The sequence below is a fragment of the Miniopterus schreibersii genome (genome assembly GCF_964146895.1).
Source record: "Miniopterus schreibersii genome assembly, chromosome: 17".
NCBI lineage: Eukaryota > Metazoa > Chordata > Mammalia > Chiroptera > Miniopteridae > Miniopterus > Miniopterus schreibersii.
In genome coordinates this window covers 6966059-6980824 of record NC_138117.1, presented here as the reverse complement: position 1 = coordinate 6980824, position 14766 = coordinate 6966059, and the positions used below count along the sequence as shown (strand labels likewise).

Sequence of the window (14766 nt, the reverse complement as noted above, 5' to 3'; positions counted from 1 at the left end):
ACTGTTTCACAGCTCAGGACATGGTCCGGTCCGTGTTTCCCCGGCGCCCCAGCCCGGTTTCCTTCTGCTGCTGCGCGCACTTCCCGCTAACTCCCTGCTAGTCTCTGATTTCACACGCGCCCTCCTCGGCTCAGCGGGGCTTGCGGGCTGCCGGCGGGCCCGGCCAGCCTTGGAGCAGAGGCCCGGCCTCCTCCACTGGAGGAGTCTCGATTTCCCACCCAGACCAAAGACCAGTGAGCTGCTCCAGGTCATCAGCCAGCTTCTTATGTAAAGCCCAAGCCGCTGTTTGGCAGCAATCGGCCTTGTTGCCTCTTCACTGGTCCTTGGGATAGAGATCTTTGGGACTTCATCCGCCACGGCTGGCTGACCCCTAGACCCGTAAAGTCGGTGGAACGGTCCAGGCTGGCCCCAGGCTCAGCAGCGCTGGAATCGGTAGTGTTGGGGACACGGCCTTCCCCTCCTGATTCTATGACGCTGATAAGGAGGTTCTAGTTGAGAAGGCGAAGTCACTGGCACCCCCCCCCCCGCCTATTTTCAGAATAACTGGCAATGAACAAATTGGTGAAAAAGGTAAAATGAGGTGGGAGGAAGAGCTGGGGGTGGGCAGAGGAGGGCAGGGTGAGGACCAGCGCTGGGGGGTAAATAAACTGGCTGGGTCTGGCCCTTGGTGGGGATGGTGGCGAACCAGCAATCCGGAGAATGAACGAGGTTGTGGAGGGGAGAGCAGGGCCAGCGTCTCCTACCCGAAGAGAGGCTTTGGAACCACCTGTTCGGCCGTCGGTTTTAGCGTTTCTCCGTCGGAAACTGACAGTTCTAATTTCCTTGCATGACGGAGGGAAAAATCCCCAAACACAATTCAGTATGTGGGGGAGCAGCCCCGGATCGTGACCGGGGAAACTAGTGCTGCTACCTTAACCCTCCCTAGAGACCCCACCCCAACCCCATCCCTCACCCCAACCCCACGGACCTGGTCACGATGCCAGTTATTTATCACACACGTGTGGCTCCCAGGAGGACAGTGGGGAGAAGCTATTAAGACTTTGGTCTCTGGAGCCAAACGATGGCCCTGCCGCTGGTAGAGTGGGAGCTTTGGGCATGTTTACCGTCTGTGGGCCTTGATGCGGACAGGCGCTCATGGAGACCGTCCTGATGATTAAACCGGATAACTCCTATAAAGAGTTTAGCTCAGTACCTGCGCATCGCTAATGTTCAATAAAAATTTTTTATTGTGAGTACTTCCAAACCACACCATCTTTTAATCAGCCCCTGTGGTCATAGAGAGCTTTGGATGTAATCAACAGAAACAAACTGAGACTACTGGAGCCAGAAAAAAATGTTTATTGGAAGGATATTAATAGCTTAAAGGACTGAGGGAAGAGCCGACCAGACAGAACTTGGGGAAGATGGGAACCAGGATAGTTGGGGGTCTCAGGAGCAAGACCGTGTGAACCATCCTGCTGAGGGGACGTCACTGCTGATAGCACAGTGGCTCGGGGCCAGATGCCCAGGAGGAGATCCAGCTGGCCCAGCTTGGGTCTGGGCCCTCCCCTGTGGTCAGGGGAGCAGAGGTCTGGGATTGGCTGCCCCACCAAAGCCACATGGAGCCAGTTCCACGATGACGGGACGCTAAGCAGACAAAACTACCTGTGCTCGACAGACCTAATGCTAGATATGCCTGAGGACCTGCCAAGCAAATTACTCTCCACTGACTTTTCAACCACTTTATCAAAACTTAATTGCCTTTTGTAATAACCCAACATCATTTCCTCCCATCTTTCCAGATAATCGTTCTATTTTCTGAATTACTTCTATAATGTTTATTGACTCGTACATTCATTTAGTCAATAAATATTTATTGAGCAGCTTCCAGGTGTGATGTTCTGTTCTAGGGGCTGGTTTGCTTTAGTGAACCAAAGAAACCCCAGGTCTTTAAGCACTTACTTTCTACTGGGGGAGACAGGCAACCAAACATAAACAAATAAATATATGACATCCACTGGCAGTAGTTCTAACAACCAAGCACTCATGAAGAAAACCATAGACAGTGACAAGGAAAGAGTGAGGAGTGAGCATATTGCTCAGATTAGGCATTCACGTGTACTTGTGTCTAGCTTTCTATTCACATTCTTTAAAAATGTATGTTTAATTATAGTTGAAATACAATATTATATTAGTTTCAGGTGTACAACATAGGGTTTTAACATTTATATGCCTTACAAAGTGATCGCCACAGTAAGTCTAGTAGCCATCTGTCCCCATACATAGTTATTACAATATTATTGATTCTGTTCCCTGTGCTGTATATTACATCCCTGAGTAAACTGTTCACATCTGATTACTTCATTTGTTTATTTGAAAGTAAATGACTAGTTGGCTTCCTTTCCTCCACCAGGAGTGAGCACCTTAAAGGTGAATCATGTCATTCATTTCTAGTCTTCCCCTGCCTCATGGTGGATGCTGAATAAATGTTTGTTGAATGAATGAATGAATGAATGAATGAATGAATACATCCCTTATTGTATGGCTATTGGATGAGTGTATTTGTCTACTTCTGAGCCCAGGCAGCCACCCTCCCAAGCGGGACATCGCAGGTGGCCTGGACAGAGGGGGGAATTCCATGTGGGCTCTGCCTTGTTAATGTTGTTGACTGACCAATTGGCTAAATAAGACATTTGTTTAACTCCTACTTAGCCAATTTCTCTTCTCTGGAATCAGGTTGGTTTCTATGTGTTATTATTGTTTTTATTTTTTCATAGCATGCTTTCTGCATTTAAGACCAGCTCTGAGGAAGAAGTGAGAAAAATACCTATTCCTCTCAACTTGAGTCACAAAAATCGTGGCAATAGAATGAATCATTGCATCGGAAGGAAGCGCAGGCCAGCACCTGGCCAAGTGAGGGTGTGCTCTGAGTAACAGGGGCAATAGCAACGGTGCCCTAAGAGAACCTGGAATCCCACTGAACCTGTTCCCTCCTTACTTTCTGCCCATTTTTACTAACGTGTAGAGAAGTGGATCAATCCTCATTCCAGTACTGTGTCTAAAAGTAGAAAACAGAACAACGGAATGCTTTTCATTGTTTTTATTCAGTGTTTGTGTGAATTAGAGCAGTGTTGCTTGCGTGCTGGCCGCCGTGGCCCCCACCCCGGCTTCATTCATGACTTTCACTGTGGATCAGTGAATGGGCTGCCCTCAGAGCAGGGCCACGGCTGCGTGGGAGCCGTGTTTATAAACGGTCAGCTGGGTTGTGAGTATATTTAGCTTATGCTGAACGCCCCTGAGAGGATGGATGTCATCTGTTTCCAGTTTAATTGTGTTTTGGAGCATGGTACATTTTTCCCCCAGATGGATAAATATTCAGCCTTTTCCACTTCCTGAGGAAAGTTAGGGTTGGGTTCTGAAATTCAAATCGCCAGACTTATTAAATCAAATTAGAATAAAATGTAAAGAGCTGTAGAGTTCTAATTATGAGTACTTGTCGGAATATACCGCTCAGTGAAAAATGCCAAGTTTTGGGTAAAGATACCAGCACGGAGACCAGAAACCATTTCATTCATCATTAGCATGAAGGGATGGTGTGGCTGACTGATAGGATAATTACAAATAGTGGTTAAATACAGTATCTTCATATAACATTGAAAACTTTTCAAAGCAGTTTTTGTCCAACATTTTTTAGACTTTCATACCATAAACCTTAAAATTTATATATGCAAGTCAAAATAATTTATAGTAACTATTTTAAGCACTGTCACCATTAAAAAAGGATTCACTTTAGGCTTCTGTAAAAGCACATTTGGCCAGCTGTCTTTATTTATTTGTTCAAAAATCATAAACTTCCTGATAGAGATTGTCAAGGAAAAGTAAAGATCAGCTTGAAATGGGGGTTGGAAAGGGATTTTAGAGTGAGTAGCCACCCCTTCGGAGTAGAGACTTAGCAATGGTGACTCCTCCAATTAGCCCACTGCTGCCTAATGGCTGAGCTCGAATGAGACCCAGAATCCTCATGCTCACTCCTGAGTTCTTCCTACCCTATCCCTTTCGCCTGGAAATGATTATTTAACTTATCAAGATACATACAAAATCTACAAAATTTCTTTCGTGTATATGTTTCAGTGCAAGCAGCTATTATATGGGGTGGGCCAAAGTAGGTTGACAGTTGTACAAATAAATAACACAATTAATAAATAAATAGTAATACAAGAATAAACTTTGTTTTGCTTATCACAGCTGTAAACCTACTTCTTCCCACCCCTGTATAAACAACAGAATATACACTGCCGATTATTTACACCTGCATTCCCACATGTCCATGCCCCTCCCACCCCACCTCCACCACTTTGTTATCAATCTCTGAGAAAAAATGGGTAAGATAGGTTGTGTTTCCATGTACCTCTATGAGCGGATTCATGAACCGTGTCCAATGGCCTAGAGAACAGACAGAGCTTTAATGCCTCTCATGTGATGTTCTCATCTCCTGGTCTCACCCAACCGACTTAGAGGCCATAACTCTCATTTGTGGACCATCCAGAAGTTAAATAGCTTGCTGAGGTTCTTATCACGGAAATATATTGCCTCTAATCTATGTTCAAAGAGGCAAATATGTTAACTTTTGGTAAAGCTCCTAGTTCTGCTTTAACTGTATTCAGTTCTCTGCTAAATGCTTAGACGACTCTGATCCTTGGTGTATGGACTGAGATGCATTTTGCAGTGATTGGTACATCATCGAATACACAGAAATCGGTAGAATATCACATTTTTTTCTAACACGTCAGTTGGAATACCTTTTCTTCTTGAATTGCTAGAGTTGACTTTTGATAATAAAAAAGGAAGGATAAAACCCAAACAGTTGCCCATTTCTTGGTATCATGTCCCTGATAAAAACAATGCTGTGATATTTAAGAATTCAATGATATGAGTTGAGATGGTTTTTTTCAACAGGTTTTCCAAGAGGGCTCTGACCTTGCTGATAGTTTTTTAACTGTCTGAGATAAACTGATGAGATTGTCTAGATGGGTGCTCCCAGAGGTACCAAAATGCACTTTTCTCAGAGACAGGTTATAAATGCCAGAAACAAAAGCTGAGAGCCCATTCCCCTCTCCGCGCCCATTGGCGTGCAATTGAGTGATCAGGGCCCCTTCCTGGAAGCCCTCTCATCAGACGTGCTGGGCAGGTGAGGCTCCTCACAGGCCAGCCTCTTTGGTACCTCCTTTCTTCTGACCGATGAATCAAACCAGTTCTCTATTCCCATTCACTGACCCATGTCACTGGGATTTCTTATTGTTGCATTAAGACACTGTGTCTGCTAATTCTTTTTGGAAAGTCCCCAAGCTTTGGTAGATCTTGAAGGCAGCTCATTTGGTGCTTGCTCTGAACTGACAAACGAAGGCCCCCATTCTTGACTGTCCCTTCCCTTGGGACTGTGCCCTCTTCCAAGAAGTTTATAAATACCAACAAGAAGTCAATAACTATAATCGATGAGTTTTATGAGTTTAAAAAAAGTCTTCCTTCTCTTTCTAGGTGAGTCCTTTCTACAGAGTCCCACCTCCACCCCACCTGTAGTTCCTTTCCCAAAGGTGTTGACAACTAAACCCAAATCATAGGAAGTGGCGCTCTGCCACTAAAGTAGGTGGGGATAATGACTTTACAAATAGTCCATTCATATATTTATTTGCATTCAGCAGGGTTGTTTTGCCTGTTTTCTTTTAGATCATCTCAACTTCGGTCTGTTGGAACGACCCACTCGTGACAGTCAAAAGTAAGTGTACATTTTAATTTTTCTTTCAATTGGCTGTAAATGGAAATTGCAGTTTTGTTCAGTGGTTTTCACGAGAGAGAATTTCATTCAAATATTTTATCAGTGAATAGTAGCATAAAGAATGCGAGTTTCATAGATAGGAAAAGATATGAGAGCCCCTCTTTAATTTTTGTGGAAAGGAAAATGGGTAGAAATGAAATAAATAAGGAACTGCCCATTACCCTTGAATATTACCTATAATGTAATAAAGTATATTTGCAACCACTGAGTGGAATGGTTTCTATTTTTAATTTTGTTAGTTTATTTTTTATGTAAGTATAGTTAGTATACATTCTTATATTGGTTATATTAGTTTCAGGTGTGTGACATGTTTATACTTTATAGTGTGATCACCCCACTAATTCTAGTTATCATCTGTCATCGTGTGTATATACCAGGTTCGTCCCGGGCAGCTTCCAGAGTCCTCTCAGGAAGCACATTACAACATGTGCCTCTTCCTTTATTTTAAATTGGGCCACAGCCCAAGAAGTATCTTAAAGGGCACCAGTTTTATGCTCTGCGAGGTCCTCACCACTGTGAGGCAATGTTGTACAATGGTTAGTGCCCCAAATCTGGAGATGCTTGGGATCAATTCCTGGCCCTTCCACTTACTAGCTACAGGATTTGGAGCACTTGTCCAAACCTCTCAGTGCCTCTGTTTTTCTGTCCATAAATGGGGCTAATAATACTACCTATCTTATGAGGTTATTACAAGGATTAGATGAGTTAATATTTTCAAAATGTTAAATGCCTGGCACATAATAATGTCTGTAAAAATGTTTGTTGAATAAATGAAAATTAAACATACAGGGGGGCTCCAAGATCCCATATTAAGAGATTGAAAAACGGGTTTGGCCTAGAAACAATGACACCATACCTACCATCCGAGTTTTGGCTTCCAATGATTATTTCCTAATAAAAGGAACTAGAGCTCTTCGAGAAATGGCTGATTTAAGACTGTGGCAAGAAATATGCAAAATGAGCCTGGAACATTTTTTAGTGCCAGAAAGTAAGGAAGTGCTAAAAGGAAAAACAAAAAAGCATACCTCATAGTCGTGTGACACAATGTGAGTCAAAGGAGAGAAAGTGCTCTCAGTGCCAAAGCTGGAACAGTTGGAGCCACAAAATAGATAAATTAGTATTGGGATTATCCCCCAGTTTCTGTGGATCGGGGATCTGGGTGAAGCCTACCTGGACCCTCCACTTAGGGTCTCACAGAGATGTAAACAAAATTTTGGCCAGGCTGTGTTCCTCCTTGAAGTTTGGGATCTTTTCTTCCAAGCATATGTGACTGTTGGCAGAATTAAGGTGAGGTTGTAGGACTGCGGTTCCCCGCTTTCTTGCTGGTTGTCTCCTGGGGCACTCTCATCTCCTAGGTATTGTTCACATTTCTCGCCATGTGGCCATTGCTTCTCACAGGCCCTGTCCCAACGTGGCAGTGTCAAACCAGCAGGAGGAATCTCTCACTCGGACCTGCTCAGACGGAGTCTTACCTGTGTAACCGAATGTCACCTAATCAGGGGAGCGACTAGCCTTTTGACGTTGCTAGAAACAAGTCAGGGGTTGTGCGTGTCTCACGGGGAGGGCCTCATAGAGGGTGTGACTGACCGGGGATCCCCTTAGGGTGTGTCCACTATAACAGGAGAGTTTTGAAACAGATACAGGCAGCTGGGCATTGGGATCTCCACCACGTGTGAGCAAACTAAAGAAAGGAGCACAATTCGAAAATGCTTGCTTCTTGCTTTTAATCAGACTAAAGCCCGAGGTAAATACATTGATTTCATCCTGCCCCTCTGCCCTCGCCCTCCCCAACACAAAATCATGTTTAAAATACTCCTCAACGTTTAAAAACACGCCTCCTCAAAGTTATCAAATGACAGTTCTGAGTATTTGAAGATGAAAAAGTCAGAGAAAAGTATTTGGAGATAGCTCGTAAATGCATCACCACTTTCCCGACACGGGGTGTTTTAGTTTTTTTTTTTTTTTTTGAGCAATGAAGGAATTTGCACAAAAATGTGTTCTCAATTGAGTAACAAGGTTTATGCACTTTAAGAAACATCTTTGTAAAAGCTGAAGTAAAATGGTCTCATTGGCATGACTTTTCATGACTTAGCTTTTCCATTTTGAGATCGTTTCGTTTTTTAGTACTTAGGTTTTAAAATTCTGTCTACTCATAATTATTAATAGGAGGATAATATTTAGGTCGTGTTTTTTGCATTTTACACGGTGCTGATAAATTTGTATATTTCGAGTGTATTAAATACTCACTTTCACCGGTGTCTTTTTATGGATTCCGAATCCTTTTCTTACAAAATATTAAATACAGAAATGCTGGTATTGTCATTTTGCTCCAGTACTGTAATCACCACCCAGATTTTTATGAATTCAATTCCCCTCCCCCCCCCCCCCGATTGCTTCTTAGAACACCAAAATGTCCCAGAAATCCTAACAGGCCTTGGAACCGCATTAGCCAAGTCGCTGTGTGCATCTGGGAGTAGAGCACAGGCATCATTTGTTAGATAGAGTCTGTGCCTAATTGTGGTTTCGGATATGCGATCACTGTATATGTGAGTCTCCAAGGAGGTTACTTCAAGCCTATTAGCAGACTGAACCGCAGACCTCTGCCGTTTATGTCTCAGATACGCAGCCACCTTGAAGAAAACGTAGACTCGTGGAAACGTAGCTCATCGGAAGCCAAGTTGAAATGACAAGGGAAATACATGCAGTGATCCAATTAAGAAACTCGGAGGAAGGATTTCTGTGGATCCTCCCCCACCCTTCCCCTCTTTTCCAAGTCTCTTCCTACATGTGTTTTCCTTCCTTCTGCTCACTCATGACTGAGCCTTAGGCCGTAGTCCTTGGTTTCTCTTATGCCAACGGGTACAAAGGGTGGTTATTCAGAATGGCAAGAACATAATCACCTGTAGCTATTGATAAAATAACTCATTTAGCAAATAAAGGTCGGCGCTTGCTTGTTTCCTTCCTTTCTTCCTTGCAGTTGTTTTCTTTGTAAGAATTAAATAAAGGGATCTTTTGAAAAAAACACACACAAAATAAGTTAGAGTAAATAGAAGTAACCTTTCCTGCTTGTGAAGGGAGTATTAAGTGAAAGCCAGAAGAGCACTTGTCTTTGGTTGGAAGGTCAAGGGATAAAGCAGTTCTTTATCAGAACTGGACGCAGTGGAAAGTCTTGGAATTTTCCAAGGTTGTTGGCCTCCGGTACTCCTCAGATCTCTTTCCCCACGGAAATTGTTGAGGGGGTTTAGATTTGCCTAATGGTTTCATCAGATCTGTTTGCCATGTGTCTTGATATATAAATCTGGTGCTTTCTCCTATTACTAAAAGTCTGGATTTATTTATTGTATGAATTTGTTTCTGGACCATCCTAGCATCATTTTGTATCATGGTGATTAAATCCCAATTTGGATTTCCTTGTTTGGAGGTGCTGTGGTAGCAATAGATTGCTGTCACCTGGGCCTTCTGTCGGCGTGACGGGCATTCACCAGCTTACTCGTTCCCTCTCTCTATTTGGTACTGTCCTCGGAGCCCTGCGTCTATCTCCCTCCTCCCACACTTGGCTCTCCTTTTCCTGGTGGTTCTATTATGCATCTGTTTTGCGCTTGGTCATTCAGTGAGCTGAAGTATGGGCCATTCTTGGCACATAGTCACTATACATGACATGGGTGCCATTAAAAATAAGTAGAGCCGGGAAAGATGATAAACCCAAGCAAGGCAGTGTGGAGGTCTGAGGCTGAGACCAGGGACACAGAGCAAAGCAATGATGGAGGTGGAGCAGGATGCGGGAGACCTCGCTAGGAGAGGACCTCCTCACCTCATCGGAGAGCATGAGTGCTGCCCAGGATCTGCTGGCCTAGCCACAGGTACTGAAGCCCTTGATCAGTTGGCTGCAGAGGCGTTGTTGGCGCGGAAGCAACCTGCTGGGGTGCGTGTTATCACCATAGGGCAGGGTGGTAAATGTAACTTCACCCCTTCTCATAACTATTTCCAAGTCTCTCTCTTCCCCTCGGACTGTGGAGTCAACACCAGGATCTGACAGTTCATTCCTGCTATCCCCAGGCCACTGTTGAGAGTACATGCTCAGTCCTTAATTCTTGGTAGAATGATTGAAAAGATACAAGATACCGGAGCCTTGCTGCACTGCATCTTCTAACAACACAAGTAATCGTGTAAAGGATTCGTGAAGACTCAGTGAACATGTTTTCCCTGCATGCGAGAACATGAGTCGGTCCAATGAAAGATGAAATGTTGTGCTTTGTGCGTCTCTGGAGCAACGTTGTGGGATCACAGAAGAAAAAGATGTGACTTAGGAAAGTTGCAAGAGCCTTGAAAATACTGGTTGTGGTGCATGGAAGAAAAACCAAAACCAAAACCAAATTAAAAAACCCCCAACCTATAACACTGGAAGAGAAGACCGTAAGATCAGGCCTGATGCCAAAAGGGATGAGTTGGCAACCGGGACAGACCATTGCCAACGCACCTGCTCGTGGTCCCACACGCCTCCGAGCTTCTGTTGTTCCATGGCGTTTGGAGATGAACCTGTTCCCAGTGTTGGCCTGCACCAAAGCAATGGTTTTAAAAAGGCTGCATGTTTTCTTTCTATTCTTGTTTGCACCCTGCCACCCGCTGTTTACAGGATTGGTCTCTCACGCTCCACCTGGGGTGCTTTTTATTTTTATATGGTTCAGATTGCCAGAGGAGTCTTTGAGCTGCTGGGTTTTGAAGAACGAAGAAGGCCTGCAGCCTGTGGGATCTTAGTGAGCCATGGCATCTCCCCAGGGAAGAGGCACGTAGCATTTAGGAACTCTTGGCCAGCTGCACAACTTTGCACATTCAAGTGTATTTGACTCCTGAAAGTGCCTGCTTGCATCTCATTACAGAGATCTGGGCTGCAGGCGTAGAAAACATCAATAAGGGAGGAAGTTAGAGAGAGGAGATGAGTGGGGAAGAAGCAACTGTGGTAGTGTTGCCAGATGAGATACAAGATGCTCAGTTAAAGTTGAACTTCAGATCATCAAAGGATCACGTTTGAGAATAAGAAGGTCCCATGCAATGTTTAGGACATACTTATACTAAAAAATGACTCCTCGTTGATCTGAGATTCAAATTTACCTGGGCGTTCTGTGTTTTTATTTGCTAGGTCCGGGCAACCCTAGACTGTGGGGATTGCCCGTAGTTCTGATGATCAGAAGAAGAGGAGAGAGTGAAAGAGGCTGGACTGGAGAGAAAGGTCCCAGGAAAGCTCAGATCTTGTACCATCGTAGAGTCGCGGGCGGAATGGGTTTCAGGAGGGCTGAGCAGAAAGGTCAAGGTCATTGCACTTGGCAACCTGGGTATCACTAGGGACCTTGGAGAAAGCAGATAGAGGTCTGGTTGCAGTGGGTTAAGGTGTAAATAAAGTCAAGGGAGACAGAAAGCATCAGGTGTAGACCCTTCTTTTAGGAAGTATGGTGGAGGGAAGAGGAGGGGTGGGATGGCAAAGGGTAACGAAGCGGAAGGCAGTTTGCAGGATTAGCGAGACCAGGCCTGTCTCTGGGCGTTGGAGAAGGAGCCTAGAGAAGTGGCATCCTGAAGGTGGAAGGGGAGTGATGGGGTGAGGGGTGGGCTGGGCTGTGGTGATGGGGGAAGGGGGAATCGGGGCATAATCGGAGGCCTGGAGGACACTCTCCCTTCCTCCGAGTGAGGAAGGAAGAGGGGAGAGGATGAAGATCTGGAGGTTTTCAGAGTAGGAAGAGCAAGGACGGCTTTTTATTTTTTTATTTTTTTGCTGTCTGACCATGGTATGGAGAGTGCATTTATGGAGGAGGGATTAGAGGAGCAGGAGAAGACTCGGGCCCCAAATATTCCTGGTTTGCTGACTGCACAGGGCAGATCTGACAAGAGCTCAAAAGGCGCATATAATTCATCCTAGTGGGAACCATTCAGGTTCCTCATGTTGTGGCTTCCTCCAGCCCTAACGATCCGTATCGATTTATAACATAATTAAATTGCTCACCGGGGAAAAGAAAATAACAGAAACAGAACTGAACAGATTTGCACTCCTCCATTTCGTTAAACCAGGAGACTGGCCGTGAAGGGATCAGGGCCATTTGTCCGCGTCTCTAGTCGTAGAAGGGGGGCAGCAGGGATGCCCAGCAGATGGCATTTGGGGGAACACGTGGAGCTCCTAGTCTGTGAGTTCCTGTCTCTACCATGCAGATTGTGTCACGTGGCGTTAATGACTATGCCATGTCACACCCAGCATACCAGGGACTCACAGATGTGCAGGTGACACACACTGATCCCAGCTACCCTGGCTCTCTGGGAGCTTAGGTCAAAAGGTGGCCCGGCTATTCTGCAGGGCAGAGGGTGAAGTTGAGGAGCAAAGCAGCCTGCAGTCTCTTAGCTGCTTTTTTTCTCATTTGCAGCACAGGGAGGGAGCCATTTGCCAAGTTGCAGAAGCCTGAGAAAGCTGAGGAAGAGAGTTATTTCCGAGAGAGGGGTGGCGTGGTGCAGGTGGCCTGGGGAAGCCCTTGGCGTCACCTCCTCCAGAGAACAGTAACTTCTCCAGCCCCTTGTCCACAGCCTCTCTCCCTCCTCTTCGCCCCAACACAAAGACACAAATGAAGTTCCTAAAAGCAGACTACTCCTGCTTAGTTATTTTTAGTATTTGCTGTTAGTATTTATCAAGCTCTTCAGTGTCAATGTGCCCTCCCACCCGTTTCTCTTCCTGCCTCTGTGCTGGGCTTGGGGTGGAAGGGGCATGTGTAACCAGCAGCTGGTGGCTTCATACAAACACCTCCTAGAGAGAGGAGACTGTGGACCTTTAAAATCAATCTCCCCACCCCCCGTTTGGAGAGAAGAAAGGTCTGCATTCTGTTAGCTTTGGAGGGAGGAAGTGTTGGTGAAAGTGCGCCCTTTAAAATGTCCAGGTGGTGTTTAGTTAGGTCAAGGGCCCTGGTCAAGGAGCTGGGCTAGAGAACTCGCTCATGCACACATGTCATAATACAGGCAAAATGATTTGGAGGCCAAGCGAACAAGCAGAAACCAGAAGAAGCAGATACCAGAGGAGAGAGAGAAAAAAAATCCATGCAAGTCTCTGGGATCTGAGCGAGCTGAAGGGCTGCAGTAACAGGAGGTGGGTGGAGTGATCTACCCTCGCCTCCAGGGATAAACCTTGCCTAATTTAAAGCCACTCAGCACGGCATGGGGACTGGTTCAGGAATGGGCCATCTGAGCGACCTCCATCGGAACTGGGACAGCCAGCACGCTCGCCCTGCCCTCTTGGGAATGGACGCGTGGTCTTCAGCTGCTGCAGCGATTATGTTTGTACCGTGAGGGGGGGCAGCTGGAAGCTCCCGTCAGTCTGCAGAGAACACCTGTGCCCAGAGAACTGCAGAGATCAGATGATGTGATGAGCCTCCGGTTTCCCAAAACCAGCCCTCCGTCTGGCTTTCCCCCCAGTTCAATGAACCAAAGTCTTTTGGTTTTGTTGTTTATTTGTATAAGTGAGTTTGAGTTGGGTTTTCTGTTACTTACATCCAGAAGATTGCTGAATGATAGTTTCTCCATATATTTCAGGAAAAAATTATATATATTATTTTACATGTTATTTATTACTTTAAATAATGTATATATTTAAAATAATATATTACTTAATATATTACATTGTTATGTGTGTGTGTATATATATACATATATATAAAAAATACATACATATGTGTATATATACATGAATTTATTCTAAAGTTTATAGTCCTTCCAGGATTAAGGCCATAAGGCCTGAATGTTACTAAGAATGCTTGTTTCTCCCAATAAAAAATTACCTGCATAGCATCTGTCCAAAGGACTTTAGACCGTGAAATGCCAGGACATGAGTCCTGCTCTTCTGAGGACTGTACCTATCACCCCCTGTAATACAAGATTCACCCCTGAGTACTTTGAGCCACAAAGACCCATAGGCTGAAATATGTCAGTGTTCTTGTAGGTATGTTTCCTGTTTCCTGTTGGCAAAGGCAGCTTCAGAAGAATTAAAAGAGCCTCACATAAACCGCTTTTCTGAGCTGTCAACTCTTCAAGTGAAGTAGTCATTAACTATGAGTGATCTCAGTTGCAGGGCCACAGAACTGCTGGTGGTCAGCTCTGCCGTGATACCGTGGGAGGCTCCGGGACTCAGGCTCTGCGAGGCTGCGTATTGTGAGTTACTTTCTTAACCTCTCTGAATGCCTGAGTTTTCAATTGTGCCAATGAAGATTCACAATGCAGTTATTGCATCCTAGTTAGGTTGTTGTGTGTCTATATGTTTTGGCGTTTGGTAAATGGAAAATGCTAGCTTATATGTGTCATTAAGGCTTCGTCATGGGGTATACATTTCCATTTTTAACTCTCGGTAAATTTATGTTACGGAAAAGAAAATATGTACCCATTCTAATTTTTTTAAAAATTCTCTTCTCTGGTGACTCTGATTAAATAGAAACTTTATTTAAGTGTAAGAAATTTACTTAAAAGTCAGAACAAAGCAGGATAACTGAAAATGAAGTAAAAATCTGTCTTGCTTCCTGGGAAAAAAAGGCAATATGTCTGTGCCCCTCCCTTCTTCCCAAATCTCCTCATTTGGCATGAAAACTTTAAGAGGATACTGTGCACCAGGAGGATGGGATGTTTTCTAATTCAGAAAGGATTCTTCTGAAATTCTCCTGTAGTGAAATCATTATAGCAGCAACCACAATAGTGAATTTCCTATTAAGACAGGAACATCATTGCTTTCCTAATGTGTTGTTGTGGGTCTCAGAAGCCATCTTGTTGAATATTTAGGAAATTGGCTTCTCAGAAAGGAAATCTGGTATATTAATTTTATGGATATTTTTCAAAATATGCTTGTGGCCCCTAATGAGAGCCAGCCAGGATTTGGAAGCAAAGTGATAGGGCTTAGGCCCTGGAAATACTTTTTGTGTGTGGCTGTTTGTAAACAAGGCATG

The 14766-nt window shown here is 44.5% G+C and overlaps 1 protein-coding gene across 3 annotated transcripts in view; it reads left to right on the top strand.

Annotated features, from left to right (window-relative positions):
- Nucleotides 1-14766, top strand: part of NCALD (neurocalcin delta) — a 204036-nt gene that overhangs the window by 94195 nt on the left and 95075 nt on the right. For 2 of the 3 annotated variants that reach the window (XM_081116999.1, XM_081117001.1), the window contains exons 2-3: nt 5704-5752; nt 13899-13984. The gene's annotated coding sequence lies outside the window, so the exon portion shown is untranslated. The remainder of the gene's footprint in view (nt 1-5703; nt 5753-13898; nt 13985-14766) is intronic. The other variant, XM_081117002.1, reaches the window with a different exon arrangement.